Genomic DNA, 17104 nt, shown 5'->3' with positions numbered 1-17104 from the left:
CACAATGCATTTACATAGATCCTGTTGGGTAGTTTGTATCTACCAGAATATTGTTTTGTTCATATATTTCATATTCTGGCTGAAGGTAAGATAGGCAATCAAGTTGTAGCAGTCTCTGTTCTTAAGAGAGTCCTGTTTAGCAGTGCTTCACTTGCACCTGTTTAATTCAAGTGTTGTGTTTTGGGTTGCATGATGGATGTTTAGGGGAAACACCAACTTAATTTTAGCCAAAGTTCGTCTTGAGTTGAGGGGTCCTGCTCCTTTTCCTCTTGCATTTTATCTTTTTTTTTTTTTAATATATTTTTCCAGTGTATCACTCTGAAATATGTATGAACGCTTCCAATTATGATTTCTGGCCATCTGTGCAGTCTAGTGGGGATTTTATAGACTACTTCTAGTAAAATTTCTCATCTCTTATCCATTTTCTGGAGGACTGAACTTGTACAGGAGATACGTGAGGAATGCCCTTGAGATTTTGAAGTGCTGAGGAGAAGAGCACATAGAGAACAATACAACCAAACAAAAGCTTAAGAGCCTCTGGAATGTCCTTGGATACTTGATAAAGCTGATCACACTTTCCTTTAAAGCAAGGCAACATGTGCCTAGTATTAAAATGAAGTAGACTGCTCAAAAAGTGGGTACAGGTTATCAAGACAAATATTTTAAAAGCGAGAGCTGCTTTATTGGGAAACCCTCTCAGGAGAAGGAGTGGAAGATTCTTCACAGAGCTCTTTGCAAAATGAGATTGGTCAAAAGTAATCAGTCCTGGCTCAATGCTGCACTAACTAGGTAATAGAAGACAGCCTCGGGTCTTTTCCATGTCTAATTATTATGATTCCATGAATATTCTCCAAATTCAGGTCACTCAAATCATCAGGTGCTGATCACAGATGAACACTTCCTAGCCTGATTTGCATTTTGTAGTATGTGCTCCAAGGTTTTAAGAATCATGGATGAAAATTTAGGATTTGTGGATGGAAGAGCTGAACTAACTGCATTTTATTGAAGATGTAAGGCCAGCAATTGCCCAGTGTGCCTGAAGCTCTAAGAAACACAAGTGAATTTCCCCTAATGAATTGATGGTACTCAATCTTGAAATCATTGTTCCAATCTTCTAATTTTAAAGTTTCTAAAATTTCTATTCACAAGTTGTTCTTACAGAATTTCTCATGCTAAGCAAGAATAAACAAACTGTTCCCACAGGCACAGTATTTAGAGCTCAGCATACTGGTTATTTCATGGGGAGTGATGAAATTAATAGATCTGTTGTTAAACTACCCCAGCAGCCTGCAAAGGGGAAGCTTCCAAAAGCAGAATCACGTTTGCAGTGCAGTGTTCCTAAGAACACAGTCTAGTTTAGTTTTGAACATGCTAGCATCCCATCTCAAGAAACACTTTGCTTCTCCAGGAAAAGGTTAGGCATTTCTGGTACATTTATCCCCTAGGAGAACACTGTTAGTATAAAATTCTTCTTTGTGTGCTTTTTGTTCTGTTCCAGACTGGCTGTGGGCTTTGGTAATTTAATGGTGATGATAAAATGTGTGTGTTACCCTACTGCAGTTTGGTTTCTGTTTCTCATTGTTGTATGTAGCGTCCAAAACAATTTTTGTGCCCATTTGCTATGGCAGCTGATTTTTAATTTCTTCCTAGCTGGTTTTTTCTTTAAGAACAAATTCCACCACAAGAAAAAGCTGGGGTTTTGTGTTTCTGGTCCAGCCAAAACCATCTTCCAATTTAGTCCTAGCTGCTAGCACAGCTTCAAAGGCTCTTTACATTCATAGTGAGACCCTTGTAGGCAGAGCATAAGAGCAGCTTATATAAAATAGAAATAGCCAGGAGGCTTTAGGATATGCTTTGAAAGGATCTTGAAGTTTTAGTTTTGCTGTTGATCTCAGAAGTCTCTAGTAATGAATACAAAGAATTTTTTCTATAATAATTTGTGGTAACCTGGTCATGCACTCAAGTCAGAAAATATCTCAGAAAGTACATTTGCCCTGCAGTCTTGGTTAAAAGCCCCATGGATGAGGGAAAGCTGTGTAGAAAGTGAAGCTAAACATCCACCAAAACATGACCTTCAGAGTTTTGGTGCTGACATTCCACTCATGAGGTAGAGAGAGGTTATAAAAGCAGAAGAGGATTAAAAGGCTCTTGGCTGTGAGTGCAGCTGGCAGAGAGCCTCCTGAACACCCCTTTCCATGTGCAGCTCCTTGCCCTCTTCCTCTGCATTCCACATGAACCTGCCAGCCTGTATTTTCTATTTGGAATAATAATCCATGAAATGCCACTGGAGCCTGCTGAGCCCAGCTATCTTGTCTGTGACCCTCCCAGGCCATCATTCACTCCAGTCATTCACAGCTTGCCAGAGCTTTCATTTCAGTTTGTGACGGGGTTTATGGCTTCATTTCAGGCATGTGAGACCTCCCCAGGCCTGCCTGACTCATCCCTGGATGGCCTGAAAAGCAGCAGACAGGTCCCAGCTCGCTTGGCCAGAGCTCCAACATCTGACGATTAAAGATTGCATTCTGCAGCAATGCTGCCCTTGCAGAGCCAGCTGATGTCACACACTGAGCTGCTGCCACAGACTGAAAGGGGCTTTGGAAAACTGGACTCTGTGGAAATGGGTGGTGGTGATGCCTTGGGACTGCAAAAGCCACAGTCCTCTCTCAGACCTAGCAGTGAGAGATGTCACAGCATCTTGAACGATGATCTGAGCTTCAAAAACTAATACAAAACCCATGCCGGGTCCATTTTTTAAAACTACTTGAAGCATCATGTATCAAAGTAACTGGAAGCTAAGCTGAGGGAAAACCTTTTGTTTTTTGCTAAGCAAATTCATTGCAGCTTAACTGGGAAAAGTTCACAGGAACATTTTTCAGCGCGAGAATGTTGCCTAAATTTGTCACATTTCATGAATGTGCTGTCAAGATGAAAAATGTCACCAAGAAATCAGCTACAGAAATTCAGGAACATGGGAATTGGGTAGATTTGGGGTTTTTTTTCCATGGGAGAAGGAGCCATGGTTTTACTGCCTCTGAGGTTTGTGTCTACTTCTTCATAGCTTGAATTGAAAGTAGTAGGAACAGCTAAGGCAGGCCTGGAGTCAGGCAGTGTGGGTGCTGCTCGGGCTCTCTGGGAATCAGAGGGTTCCTTTCAGAAGAACCAATATAACTATTTAATAATCTGTCTGTGTCTACCACCTAACATGTTAAGCTCACTGTACTTCCAGTAGTTTCTAGGGATGATGGAAACCTGGTTTAAAGTTCGTGGTGGTCTTTGGTACTTATCTGGTGTTCAGTGCTTGTCTTTGGTGATTTAACCACAAAAGAGCTCGGAAATTCACTCATGAAATTAGAAGGATTTTCATACTGGCCTTCAGTGACAAACTGGGTCTGCTCTAAAGTCCTTTCCATGGAAAATCAGCTATAAATAACAAAGCCCTATAGAATCCACTAAAGGGAAACTGAGCATTTTTTCCTACCCCTGAAACTTCCCTATAACCTTAAGTATCCAGAAACATACATACATGTGTTCTTCTCTTTGGCAAGGCCCACTGAAAGAGACCAAGATTTGTTTTAGCTGGGTTAAAAATGAAAATAAGCATGTATGTTTTTGAAATTACTGGTGATTGTAAGAAATGAGCAGGTTACTCTGCCAGGCTTAGATCTGTAGGCTCAGGTTATAGATTCATCTGTAGCTATTGGCATACTTTGATTTTTTACTGGAAGACCACGTTGCAATGTGGACCTCTGCTGTAGCTGTGAGAGGGAGATCAGAGGCCCCCTCAGTGTAGAAGCTGAAGAGCAGATCCTATCAGGGAGGTGAAATCTGGCCATTTTAACAGCGCCTTTGATCTGAGTGGAGGCAGCTGTATTCTGTAAATTGCCTCTGAAAAAACATCAGAAGTGTATTCTCCAATTATTCACCGAGCAGAACTTTTCCTATTGCAGTAGCTATCATGCCTGTGACATAAAGCTGTGAGAGAGTCATGTTATAAAGTTCAAGCATCCTATTTATATTAATTTTTTCAGATTTGTTTCCTCTACCTTCTGATTAAAATGTGTAGCCACTGTGATAGAGGTGCCCTGCTGGAGCTTCTTCTTTCATATGAAGGCACTGATAATGTCAAGAAAACAAATGGAAGAGAAAAGCTGTCTGATTGAAAGTAAATACTTAGAGCAGTTTCAGCAGTCCTTTGGGTGGGAGCTAATATAAAGTTGCTTAGTAAATCAGTAAACAAGTTAAAATGTGCACAAAAAAGATAAAGAAGTAGAATGCCATCTGAAATGAAGGGCTCCCAGGAAATAAATCAAGCAATCAAATATGTGAGGAGCTGGGCAGAATCTCAATCCCCTGTGCTGCAGAAGGCACAGAAAACTCTCCTCTCACACTTCTGCATCTCTGAAGTTACTGGTTTTAATTGTAAACATCTTGGAGTTCTGCCAAAACTTACTTAACCTTTATGGCCAGTGTGCCTTGATGACAGACTTCTCTGTGGAGGATTGAAGGGAATTTGAATTATTGCCATTAGCACTGTGCCACTAACTGCTACAAGGCTCGTGCCTATGTTTGATATTTATGTGTTTCGGATAGATGAAGATAATGATAATTAAATTTTTCAGAGAATGCACTTTTCAAAAGTTTATTTCAACTAAACAGGTAAAACTGCAATAAAGTTATGTCTCTAATAGAACTTAGACTCTAAAAAGGCAAGAAATCTGTAGCTTAGTTTCTGTGGAAACTGAGCACTCAGAAACCCACTGTGCACCTTTGAGAAATCTGTAATAATGCTTAAGCTGCTATTGCCCCATTTTTTGCATCCCTGGCAGAGTCTCATGGTTTGGATTGGGCTTATGTATATCTTTTGGGTTGTAGGAGGCATGTAGTGAGTCTTATTTCAAGTGCTTGAAGCTAGATGCTATTTATTTTTTTATATTTATTGTACCAGAATATTCTCTCATTAATAGATAAAGCATTATGGAGGGAAAGTGTTTCACACTCATGTGCTTATGATGTGTTTGCAGACAGGATGATGCCCACTTTGAGGAAATCCACCTTCAGTACCATGGCACTATTTCACCTGGCTCCAATGGATCTATGCAGATCTAGGGAAGTTCAGGTTTGAAATGGATGATTCAGGTGTCTTGTTTGAAAACTTATAGACAGAAGTGTTTACCAACACCTTTAGAAATTTTTGCTTAGAAATTATGACAGATGAGGGGAAAAAAATTAGAGAACAAGCTGTATTCATTACTAAATTCATGCCAAGCAGGACAGGCTTTCCTCTGCAATGACAGGGAAGGTCTGGGCCAATTTGCAGCCTTCTGGGTTTCCCTAGCTCACTAGTGGAAGTTGCACAGGTGTTGCTCCCAAGAGCAGTGTGCTGCTCTGGAAGGCTGAGGACATTTTCCCTGGTGGTATCTCGTTAGACTAACAGTGTGGCACCCATCTCTGTGTTCCTGGGACCAGACACCAGCTTGGAGGAGCTGCTGGCAGCCCACAGCCCCCACACAGCCCCACTGCTGCAGCATGCAGTACTGTGTTTTGGACTTGAGGCATTAAAAACCCTCCTCTGTAAACCAGTGTAGGTGTCCATTTCCTCCTTTATGCCTTGGCAGAATCTGAGTGGTGTTTTGTTTTTCTTTACTGTCAGTGTACTCCGTGTACCTTTCACACCACTGACAAAACCAAAAGTGCTCAGCAGCTTGTCCAGAAATGCTTCCCTTTGCTGTCTGGTGTCCTGAGCAGCCCAAAGGGGCAGGGCCAGTCCCTGTGTGTGCCATTCTTGGTCAGCTCTGGATCCAGTCTTTGTGGTGATTAGTGACCCCTGCACTCATCACATGCATCAGGAACCTTTTCTAAACCAGAGAATTAAAGTTCTGTCGAGCACTACGTGGAGCAGGCAGTGTGTCTGAGCAATTCTGCCTGGTCAGCCCTTTGGTGAAGACAAGAATAAATAATGATGGGAGGCCTTTCAGTCAGCCATAACCACGCTCTGTTGGGTGGTCAGCAGGGCTAGGGACTGTGGCCAAAGCCTTTAACCACTCATCCAAACCAATTTGCTCTCTTTCTCAAATGTTCCATGATTAGAAAGCTTTTTGAACAAAGAATAAAAGTTTACAAAATACACCCTCTCTAAATGGGTTCAACAAAGCTCTCACAGAAAGCAGAATTTGTGATGCAGTCATGTTTTCTAGGACATTGTGGCTTTGTGCATAAAACTGTGTAAGGAATTTAAATCTTCTTGAACTGAGCTTGAACTTGAATATGTTATAATTACAAATGTTCTTTTTTCCAGAGACAGGAAAAGTAATTCTTACCACTTGCTGTCCTTTTTATTCTTCTTGTATTTCAACAGCATCAGGTATCCAGATTATGCCTCAAAACTGTGTGTAGACTATATAGGTGAATTTCATGCTCAACAAATCCAGCTTACAGATAAGCAAGTAGTATGGGACTGGGTTTTTTCCCTCTGTGATTAATCACAGAACATGAAGTTGTCTGTCTCAGGCCTTGAAAATTCATTCCAAACATAGGTGTATTTTTTAATATTGAGCATGCAGATGTGACTGCTGCAGTTTATCTTTTAGTTTATGTCCTGTTTAGTCTTGCTGCACACCAGTGTCATTGGATCACATTATTTTGTTTCCTTTTCTTTCCCTTCTTCATTACTCAAAATGACTTGAAAAATGAAATTAAATTAATATTTGTGCTTACTGCAAGCCACATCTTTCCTCCTCATATCATACAGTTCCCAATTATGTTACTGGCATTTAATGAACTGGAAGTATTCAAGATAGTAATTTGATTCTGTTATTAAGGAGAAAATAATTTTGGCATAGAACAGCTAATATTACATGGAAGCAAAAACTGACAGGCTGTGGGTTGTTTATGAAGCAAGTTTTGAAATTCTGTTTTAAGACTGCATGTTTATTCAAGAAAAATGGTTGTTTTTTTTTTTTTTCCTTTTTCTTTAAAGAGTCTGTGATATCAATCATAACCTACCTGTTAGGCATAGCTTAATCAACAATCACATAATGAGATCAAATATTCTCGGTCAGAAAAATATGTTTGTGCCTGCTGTTGCTTCTGCCTGGAGCTCTGGGCAAGTTATATATTACAGCTCTATTTCAGTACCCCCTGAACATCAACTTATCTACATTTTCATCTGGTATTAGCCAAAACACTTGCTAAAATCTTGCAAGAATTTGGTAAACATAAATGGAAAAGGAAAAGATATTTCTAGCAAAGTATTGGTATGTTTAAATCAACAACAATTTTTCTAGACACGCATTTTTGGGAATGGAAATTAATCTTAAAATAGAAATTTGTTCTTTTAATTACATAGTGTTTTATGAATTCTCATGAATTCCTGCTTTCTTTACAGATGTGTTCTGGCATAAAACCTCAGTTTGTTAACATGTCCATCTTGTAATGGGAGAGACAGTTCTGTTTGGTAGTAACTTCTCTATTTTCATCCCATAATTTCAGAATTAATGCCACTTCCATAGACCTGGGTAACCACCATTCCGAGATAATCCTCTCTGCTCCAGGCCTTCCTTTCCCTGATATGCAGGATGATAGAATTTGGTGAGTTTGCTGTTGTCAGGGTTGATCCCCTCCTTTCTGGTGACACAATTATCTCCCCTGTCGCTTTAACGAGGTTTGAGTTGTGTGTCCTGCCCCCCTGCCCTGCCCTCCCTGCTCTGGCTGCCCCTCAGCTTGGCCACGCTGCCAGGGTGGGTGGCACAGGTTGTCACCTCCTGGTGGGAGCAGGCACCAGAGAGCTGCTGTGCCTGTTGCTCGTGTGGTTTTTTGTTTGCGTGTCACTGGAGCTCAGCCTCTTGTTTTGGGTCTTTGGAAATGGTGGTGTGTTTAGCACTGATCAGATTAACGTGACAAAATTAATAAAGTGCTTTAATACACAGGGTGAAGAGACTGAAGGGAATTGAAATTAGGGAGACAGAAGAACAAAGGCACTTCTTAAATGAACATTTTTAGCAGGAGCTTAACATTATAAAGATTAATAGGAATTAATTTGCATATATAATGCAGTGTACAGAACACAATTCAAACTGACTACCAATTCTACAAACACTATTATTGTAAAAGAAGAGCTACATAAAATAGGCATATCTGTTTTCTTGCCCTGGCCTAGCAGGCATGCTTGACTAAAGGTACAGCAAGTGCTAGTAATTTCCAGATGTTCTTGTGTCATGTGCCTTTGTCTTGGACTGCACAGGCACAGCCATCCTGTGTGTTGGCTCCAGTGTGAGTACTCTGATTTCATAGCAGATCAAAGTTTACCTAGTTATAAGTAAAGATAACACCAACAATCAACATTTATAACAATGCTGAGCCAAAAAATTTTGATAGTCTACTGGTTGGTTGCTTAAGGAAGTAAGGATAAAAAAGCCTCAGGAGGAATCAAGAACAGAAGTTTTGTGCAGTGTGCCCCAGTATATTAATGTGTAAGCTTCAGCCCAAAATATGCAGGTCAAACTGAATAGGTTCAGCCTCTGCTTTTTCTATTCCTCTGGGTATTCCCTGCTCATCTTTTCTCAGTGCAAACTGCTGTAGGGATACACCCATTATCTGCAGTGTGTATTTATAGTGCTATGGGAAGGCACAAGTCTGGGGAGCAACTACAGTCCAACCCTGTTCCCAGTGCACTCCTGACCAAAGACCAACATCCTCCTCTTGCATGAAGGTAATTTACTTGCTCGGGATGTACCTTTGGCTTCCAGCTTCTGTAAACCTCTGTCCTCACAGGATGCTCCAAGACCTCTGCATTGGCATAATCTGCCTTCTTACCTTGGGTGAGGGGTTGCATAAAGATGTTGTAAAAAAGCAGTAGGAGAGGAGCTGGACACAATCTCAGGAAGCTTCTGACAAAACAAGGTGGCTCACATGGCAAGAGGTGTGCAGATGTGTCCTCAGGACAGCTTGTTAGGAACCAGGATACAAGAAAGGCTGGCTTGTAGCTGCTCTTTGTGTCAACTAATGACTGGTGGTAGTTTTGGGACAGTGAAGAGATTTTATCCCAGGGCTCAGATAACAGTACCATGAAACACTGATCAGTGGCACTGGAGTGTCTACGGAGACATTTAGTGTCTGGAAAGATTCCAGTTTAGACAGGTGAAGGCTGCTGCACCTGTTTGGAGTTGCTGTGTGTTTCCTTTTCAAATGCATTCATTGCTCTGCAATGCAGTTTATAGAGAAAGCTTCTTTGAACAAAATTTCCTTATTATCATCAGAATAAACATGTCCCCAAGGCCAGGATTCCCTTGTCTTCAGCCTCTGTGTACAACAGCACTTGGGAGTGGTGCTGCTTCACACTTGGATGAAATAGCTGGGGCTTCAGTCTTAATTTTTTTGTTGCATTATTTATCATCTTAGAGCACATCTGTGGGTTCTGCAGGTAGCATGCTGCCCTCAGCCATTTTCTGCTGTGGAATAAGGAATCCCCCAAAATCCACGCAAATACAGAGTCAGTGGATTGATCCAAGCTGGATCACACCATTAAGGGTAGCCTGTCATTTACAAAATAGGTTTGAGATTGGTTTGTTTGCTGCAGCTGGAAACCTTCATTTCATTACACAAATTATTTCTCTGAAAGCTGCTAAGAAGGATTGTGGTCTATAATTAGAATAATACCCCACAGGATTACGTTCACAAATGTAATTATATAATCATTTAGAACTAAATTGTGCCATGAAAATACGGGGTTTTTTTAAATGGTACTAGCATTTCTGGAGGGTTCTTTTTAAGATTTGCTGTTGTAATGCAGTTGCCACAGGCCAATTAGAAAGACTTCCAGTTCAGCTGAGAGCTCCTCCCTCCTTCTCCTATCAATAGTTTGAGATTAATCAAGATTAGAGTTTGTATTCAAATATCTGCTGTGATTTAGAACCAGTTGGTGGCACTGGAACCAGGTGCAGGTGGTTCAGAACCAGTGAGTGGCACTGGAAGCAGGTGCAGGTGGTTCAGAACCAGCTGGTGGCACTGGAAGCAGGTGCAGGTGGTTCAGAACCAGCTGGTGGCACTGGAAGCAGGTGCAGGTGGTTCAGAACCAGCTGGTGGCACTGGAACCAGGTGCAGGTGGTTCAGAACCAGCTGGTGGCACTGGAAGCAGGTGCAGGTGGTTCAGAACCAGCTGGTGGCACTGGAAGCAGGTGCAGGTGATTTGCTTGCAGTGTTTAAGGTGCAGTGTAAGTTGGACTGAGTCTGTCAGAGGCTCACAGAGGAAGGCTGCTCTGCACAGGTTCCTTTGGTGCTTCAATGCTGTTCAGAAGCAAACCATGAGGTGGTGGGATGGTTCTCTGGGGCAGAAGTATCCCAGCTCTGTGTCAGCTGTTTGTGCCCAGCTGTTTGTGCCCACAGGGGGAAGCGATTCCTCTGTGTCCAGAGCCAGCCTGGCTGTCCAGCCTCTCTCAAGGACATGCTGCAGGGTGTTCTGATGGGGTGCTGTAGCTGCTCTGTCCCTGTCCTCCTTGCAGCCATGCCAGGACAGCCTTTGGATCCACTGTGCTGGGAATGTGGATACATTGATCCCTTTGCATACCTGAACCTGAGTGAATGTGTCGCTGCAGCTTGAGGATGAACAGTGACACAAAACTATTTCACACTAAATTAGTTTCACTGCTCTCCTGCCTGTAATGAATCATAAATACTAAATAAAGAAGTTTTGCTGCTCTTCTTCACATTTGCAGAGCCCTTTTTAGTAGCACTTTTATTAACACTGTTGATACGGCATCAAGTTGAATCCTCTTTTACCTCGGTTTCCTCACTCACGGTGCCTTGTTTGTTGCACAGACAAAACTGTACCAGAAGGTTTGTTTAGTGCAGTAAAACTGCAGAAACAGGAGCAGTACCTTGCCCTGTTTTATTAGGAATTCATCCACTGTCCTTTCAGGTTGCAAACCCCTGGTTAGTAAGTCAATGGGCAATAGCAGGGTAAACTAATGAGGTTCTACAATATTTGCAACCTGAGAAAGGCAAATATTTCACAGAGCTCTCCAATTATCTCTGGTAGCCTTGTACACTTCTAATGAGCACAAGGTAATCAGCCTATCTCTTCACTGTATTAACAAGAGCCACTTAAAATTCTCCAGGATTCCTGTGGAGAACTGATATATGGACCCAAATGGATAAATAAAGAGGTGGTGCAATTACCACTTCAAGGACTTCAAGGGCTGCCATGCTATTCCCAGGGCTGGCTGGCTCTGCCTGTGGTGTGTTTTGCTGATGCCTTTATTGTATGCAAACTAAAGAGACAATGATTTTGGAATGGCAAGGGTGCTTTAGCAGCAGCTTAATCTGGCTGCTGTGAGACTACAAAAATCATTCTCCTCCAAGACAGCATCTTCTAACAAGGTGTTCAGCTGCCAGCTCACAGCTCAAGCAGTGCAGCTGGGCAAGAAACAGGATGTCAGAAAATACAAACCTGAAAACACCAGCAGCTTTTGGCTGGGCTTTTGCCATCCCATCCCTTGTCAGGGACAGCAGGAGGCCCAGGAAGCAGCCAGCACAGCACCATGGCCACCTGCTTTGGGAGGGAGCCTCCCTTCCCACAGCTTCCCGTGGCAACAAGTGACCAGGACGAGACCTGGAGCTGTGGAAACAGGAGCACAGCAGAGGTGTGCGGGGTGGTGGGAAGAGCTGGATGTGTTCTTGTTTACCATGTACCTTAACACCTTGGAGACTAAAGATGAAGAGTACAAATTAAATGTTAGATGCTTCTGATCAGCAACAGTAGCTAGATTTGTTTGAGATCTTTTAAAATAAGGACAGGAAAAATTGTTGCTCAAATAGATTTTTCCTGTGAGGTTGGAATTTACAGAAATTTGTTAATGCTGAAGAGAAACTTGGAAAGAGAATTTGTGAACATTCTCCATTCCAAAAGTCTGTGTCATTGTGAAACCCATTTATAACCAGAGGTTTACAGGAAAAAATATCATCCATTTAAAAAATGTGAATTGACAGCCAGTATCCTTTCTAATTGCCTAATCTGCGGCTGTGCTGAATTCAAACATGCACTTTTGGACGCTCAGGAGATTGGTACTGAGGTACGTTCTTCCACTCTTAATACCCCCTGGATCTAAAGTTACACCACATGGTTGTATGTCCTTACAACTCATCTCACATGGGTTAGTAGCACACCTCAGTTTAGGGTTTTTCTAATCACACTAACACAGCTCAGCTGAGGGACAATGAACCAAAACTCTGTTGTTCCTGCAAGAGAATCAAAATGCCACAGCTGAGGTTTTAAGCTATGTCTCTGTCTTGAACCAGGAGGCTGAAGGGGCAGGTCCCTCCTGTTCCACAGTCCTTCAGTGCCAGCTGTGAGGGGTGGCTGGCACTGCAGCTCTCACTGGGCAAACACCTGCACCCCAGCACCAGCCCAGTCACCTCCTCTCTGTCCCTGCTGCCTGAGTGGAGCCCTGGGAGTTTCAGTCCTCACACAGCACCAAGAATATCAAAATCCTGTCTCAAGTGCAAGTAAAAAGCTTCATCCAGCAATGCAGCAGCTCCAGGATTTGCTGCTGAGAAGGTTCAAAGCCCAGAAAGAGCTGGGAGTGTCATGAGGCACCAGCTCAGAGGGCTGCCAGTGGAGCCAGCAAGGGCAGCAATCTGGGGAGAATAAGGAGAAAAATAAGTATTAATATGAGTGAAGTGTTGTGCCTGTGTATAAAAGCTGGGTTTTAGTCTTGTGATACCTTTTCCTTTGGCTTATGGTGACATTAGGCTCTCTAAAGGTTTATTATGTGCAGCTGGATGTACATCAGCCTATTTATTAGTCATCACAGGGTTGTTGACATTATTTCCACAGTGCTTTTACATTAAGAGCTTACTGAAATGATATATTTGTTAGGGTACCAAAGTAATTTCCTCATATCAGGACAGCTTAGAAATACAGGGACCTAAGCTGTTGCTGTAATGAATTTTCTGCCTCTCACAGGGATATTTATCCAATCTGTTCTGTAAACAGAGAAATTAGTTCAGACTTGTGCAAATGCTTTAATTACACTTAACTGGATTAATGGCTCTACTCTGAGGAAATGTTGTTTCCTTAGACAAAACAGTTTGACCAGGTCAGAGATGTATTTTTAAACCCAGCCTGGTGCCTCTGGCCACAGCAGGCCTGTGTGAGCTGGGCTGGTGAAGCTTTGCTGGCCCTGAGCAATTGGGTTGGGATGGGAGGATCTGGGACTGTTTGGATTTAGGGTTTGTGACAACTCCTCTCTTCAAGCTCACCTCTTTTGGATAGATTTCTCTTGGAACCCCCAAATGGTGACAGTTTCACAGCCCCTTTCTTTCCATGTGAGTGAACAACTGGCTCCAAAGGTTTTATGGTGAATTTGCTTATCCTACCTAAAGGTGAATGCAAATCATGTTAAAGGCTTCCAGTCTGCTTCCCTTGACTCTATTGTGTTAGCTTGAGCAGCTTGCTCAGAAGTTCAGTAACTTTTGGAGGAATGACAGATGCTTTGTTGCTTTGGTGACTTCTGCATCCCTTTAGAGCAAGCTCAGCCATGTCCTGAGTGAAACATGCAGCAAAACTCCAGGCAGCCCAGCCCAGGCACAGCTCCCTGCATCTTCCAAAAACACTCTTTGGCCCTGAGAAGGATTGGATTTCTAATCCCAGCTTGCCCTTGTCCTCTCATTAAATTGCTGCAGCCAGCTTCCTGCTCGAGGTGCTCCTTTCAGAGTTGTATTGAAGCATTTCTGTTTCATTGTCACCTTAGTGAAACTAAGTACAGCTTGAGACAGGGGTGAAGGTCCCAAAGCAGAGCCTGGACCAAAAAGAAACATCTCTAAAAGTTTGATTGTGTCCAGCCCCCAGGGGCTCAGCACCTCCAGGGCTCCCTGTGCACTGCTCTGAGTGTGTGCCTGGGAAGGGCCTTGGCAGAAAGCTGCTCACCAGCGCTGACATGAGCACTAAGAGTTATTTATTATCCTTTCTTATTACATTAAAGCTAAACCTGATGAGTGGTCCAAGGCCTCATGGACACAAGGCAAAATGACACCTTGAAATTCCACTCTTTCTCACCTTCTCAGGGTTCTGTGCAGAAATGCCTGTGCTTTCCACAGATATGCAAAATGTCAGCACTGTCACCTCTGCTGTTCCTAGAGGAAATTACTTACTGTTCTGGAATTTACTTGTCAAATGGCAATGCTCAGCTTCCCTTCCCCACCTCTCCACTGCTGCAGCTCCCACTCCCTCACCCTTTGGCCATTTAGAGGGAACAGCTCAGCTTCCACTTTACTTGCTACTGTCTGAATCAGAAATCCCAGAGAGCTGTGCAGTTCCTCCGGTTTCCTGGAGTTCCTGAGAACAGAATTCCTTCTCAACCACAGCTGCAGTAGGAAAGTGTTGATGGCATATTCCAGCAGTGTCTTTGAAATGTTTTCTATTTACCTGTTTCTGATAAAAACATGTTTTCTATAAATATTACATACACAGGTAGATTTCAGGCAAAGCAAATATCTTTTCAGTATACACACACACTTCCATACAAAATGAATGTTGACTTTGATCATTAAAGAAAACAAAAAATTACACTTTTCTTTTTCTCAATATTGGAAAGATTCTGTTGCTAAAAGGACATCTGTGAGCTCTGTTCTATAGGAGGTTTGAAATAGCTCTATGCAGAAAACAGGGAAAGGCCAGGATTGTCACATCCGTCCAGAAAGGAATTCAGCTACAATCCAAGTGTGGCATGGCATTGAACACCTCACCTTCCCTTGCAGGCAGGGCTGGGCTAAACAGGATCCCTAAATTCAGCACGTGTCTATTCCCTGTAATTTAGAGTTCACTGCAAGTTGGCCCTATGTCTCTTTTGATTTAAAATATTCCTGATTTGCAGTGGTTCACCTCAGGAGGGGGAGTCTTTCCCAGCTTTCTAATATTAACAGTGAGTGGAAATGCCATCAGCATTTATCATTTAAACTTTGCTGAATACATTACAGTGCAGATTTCATTGCTCCTTTTGCAGAACAAGAGAGGGAAGGAATTGTGTTAAATGCTCTGTGGTTGTGCCAGGAGGCTCTTGGTGCTCCAGGAGCAGCTGTCCCCACGGGCAGAAGAATCTCCACTGTCCCTGCAGTGCCCTGTGTGGCTGGAGAGCCTGGCTCAGTGCTGGGAAGATGGCCAGGGTCACCTCTGTGTGTGAGCTGTGCCCCTGAGCTCACACCACGTGTTGGGAAAAGGCTCAGGCCTGTTTCCTTGAGCTCCTCTTGTAGTCCTGAACAGGACTGTAGTGGGTGGGGGTTTTTAGCCAGGGGAACAGGGGCAGAATTTGGTTATTTCCCCAGTCAGCACAGCAGCACAGCCCTGCCACCTGGGGCACAGAGAGCAGCTTTGTCCATCAAGTACCTCACTGGAAGGGGGGCTCATTCTCCTTTCCTTTATGTTCCCCAAAACAGGAGCAGGTCAGCACAAGTCAGAGGAGCTGCACTGGCACTGACTGGTCAGAGCAGGAGTGTTTGAAACTCATCAGCTTTGCTTCTTCTGGAGCTGGTGCTGAGGGAAGGCTTACAAGCAAAACCTCGTTTCAGACAAGCAGAGAATTTCTCAGCACTTGTTTGGCTTTAGAAAGTGTAATCACTTGTGTTATTACCATAAAACAAATATCTGGAAGGTTTTGCCAGTTTTTAGTGAGCTACTGAAAGCTCTAACGAAAAATGGTGTTAGTGAGAAATAACACACACACACAAAATAAAAGGAACTGCTCTCCGTTTGCAGAGGCAGCAACAGAAAAAGCTAAATATCAGTTTTCATAGCAAAATTGCTATTTGTTGGTGAATCAGTTTCATGCATATAAAGAGTGCTTGGGGATTTTGCTCCCATGCATGTTTATTTATGAAACGGAAAGGAAGCAGAAATTTTGAGTAGTCCCATGGTACAACCCAGAGCTGAAATGTAAAGATAGAATGCAAAAGCCAGTGATGCTAATAATAGAAATGCGAGGTCTCTGAGGGTGAGCTTGATCTGTGGGGAATGCCAGGGCTGTTGCAATCAGGAAAGAAAGGATTCTTCTGCTTCACTTCTTCCTAAAAATTCAGGAAAGCTTCTAGTTTGTTTTAAACTTGTGCTTCACAAGATCTGGTGGCAATCATAACCTGAAGATGTAGTGCAGAAGCAAACCACAAACACAGCAGCTCTAGAGTTTGAGGGCAGAGTGAACAGCCAGGTTTTGGCTTTGTGACATTCAAGGGAGAAAATTTATTCCCTCTAGGTCAGCTTTGACCTTGCCAGCCTGTCAGGGCTGAGGGGTACCCTCTGCTACCTCTAAGATAGAATGCTATGACTTCTAACTGCTGACATGAGCAGTGAGAGCATGCTGCATCTCAGCAGCAAACAGGCACAAACACAGTGAAGGTCCCCACGAGGTGCATTCACCCTCCCTCCTCCCCTCACTGCTGGACTAAGATCCTTTGGTCATATTTATTTCAAATTCCAGTGGTGTGTGCCAGTGCATTCTCCCATCATGCAGCTTTGCCACTGGAATAGTTTCTTTGGGTTTTTGTTCTCTCTGGCAGCGTTTAATACCTTTTTTAAGTTTAGTTCTCTCCCCTTTCCCCTCTGTCCCTGTTATTTCTTCAAGCAGTCTGCCACGTCTCTCCTCCAAAAGTGGCCTAAGCACCTTAGCACACTAAGCCTGCATGGATGGTTGCTCCTGTTTCCCCAGTGGAGGCAGAGATGATAGGGCCCCTCTTCCCAATCCTATTAGCTCCTCCTGCTTTTCCTACAGACAGCAGGCAGTGCTGGTGAGTTGGCCACGAGTAGTGCTGTGCAGGACACCCCTACAGTCATGATTGAACACTATCATTCAGCAGATATAAGCCACTAAAGCTTTCAGCAAACTTGTAAGGCTTAACCCAAAGCACTTGGAAACAAGATAAAAGCTTAAGCATTTCCTCATCTCCCGTTGGAAGCCAGAGATCCGTGTGTACTGACCTTTCATACTGCTGGAATCACTGTGCGCTGAAAATCCCTCTGTAATTTAGCGCTACAAGGAGAGCAGTCTGACTCATCTCTGAGGCACTTTGTCTGCCACTCAGAGCAGCTAAGTGTATAAAGAACAACACCTAATGAAAATAG

The sequence above is a fragment of the Motacilla alba genome, chromosome 11 (genome assembly GCF_015832195.1).
Source record: "Motacilla alba alba isolate MOTALB_02 chromosome 11, Motacilla_alba_V1.0_pri, whole genome shotgun sequence".
NCBI lineage: Eukaryota > Metazoa > Chordata > Aves > Passeriformes > Motacillidae > Motacilla > Motacilla alba.
The sequence above is the reverse complement of the archived record's forward strand: the minus strand, read 5'-3'. Positions refer to the sequence as shown.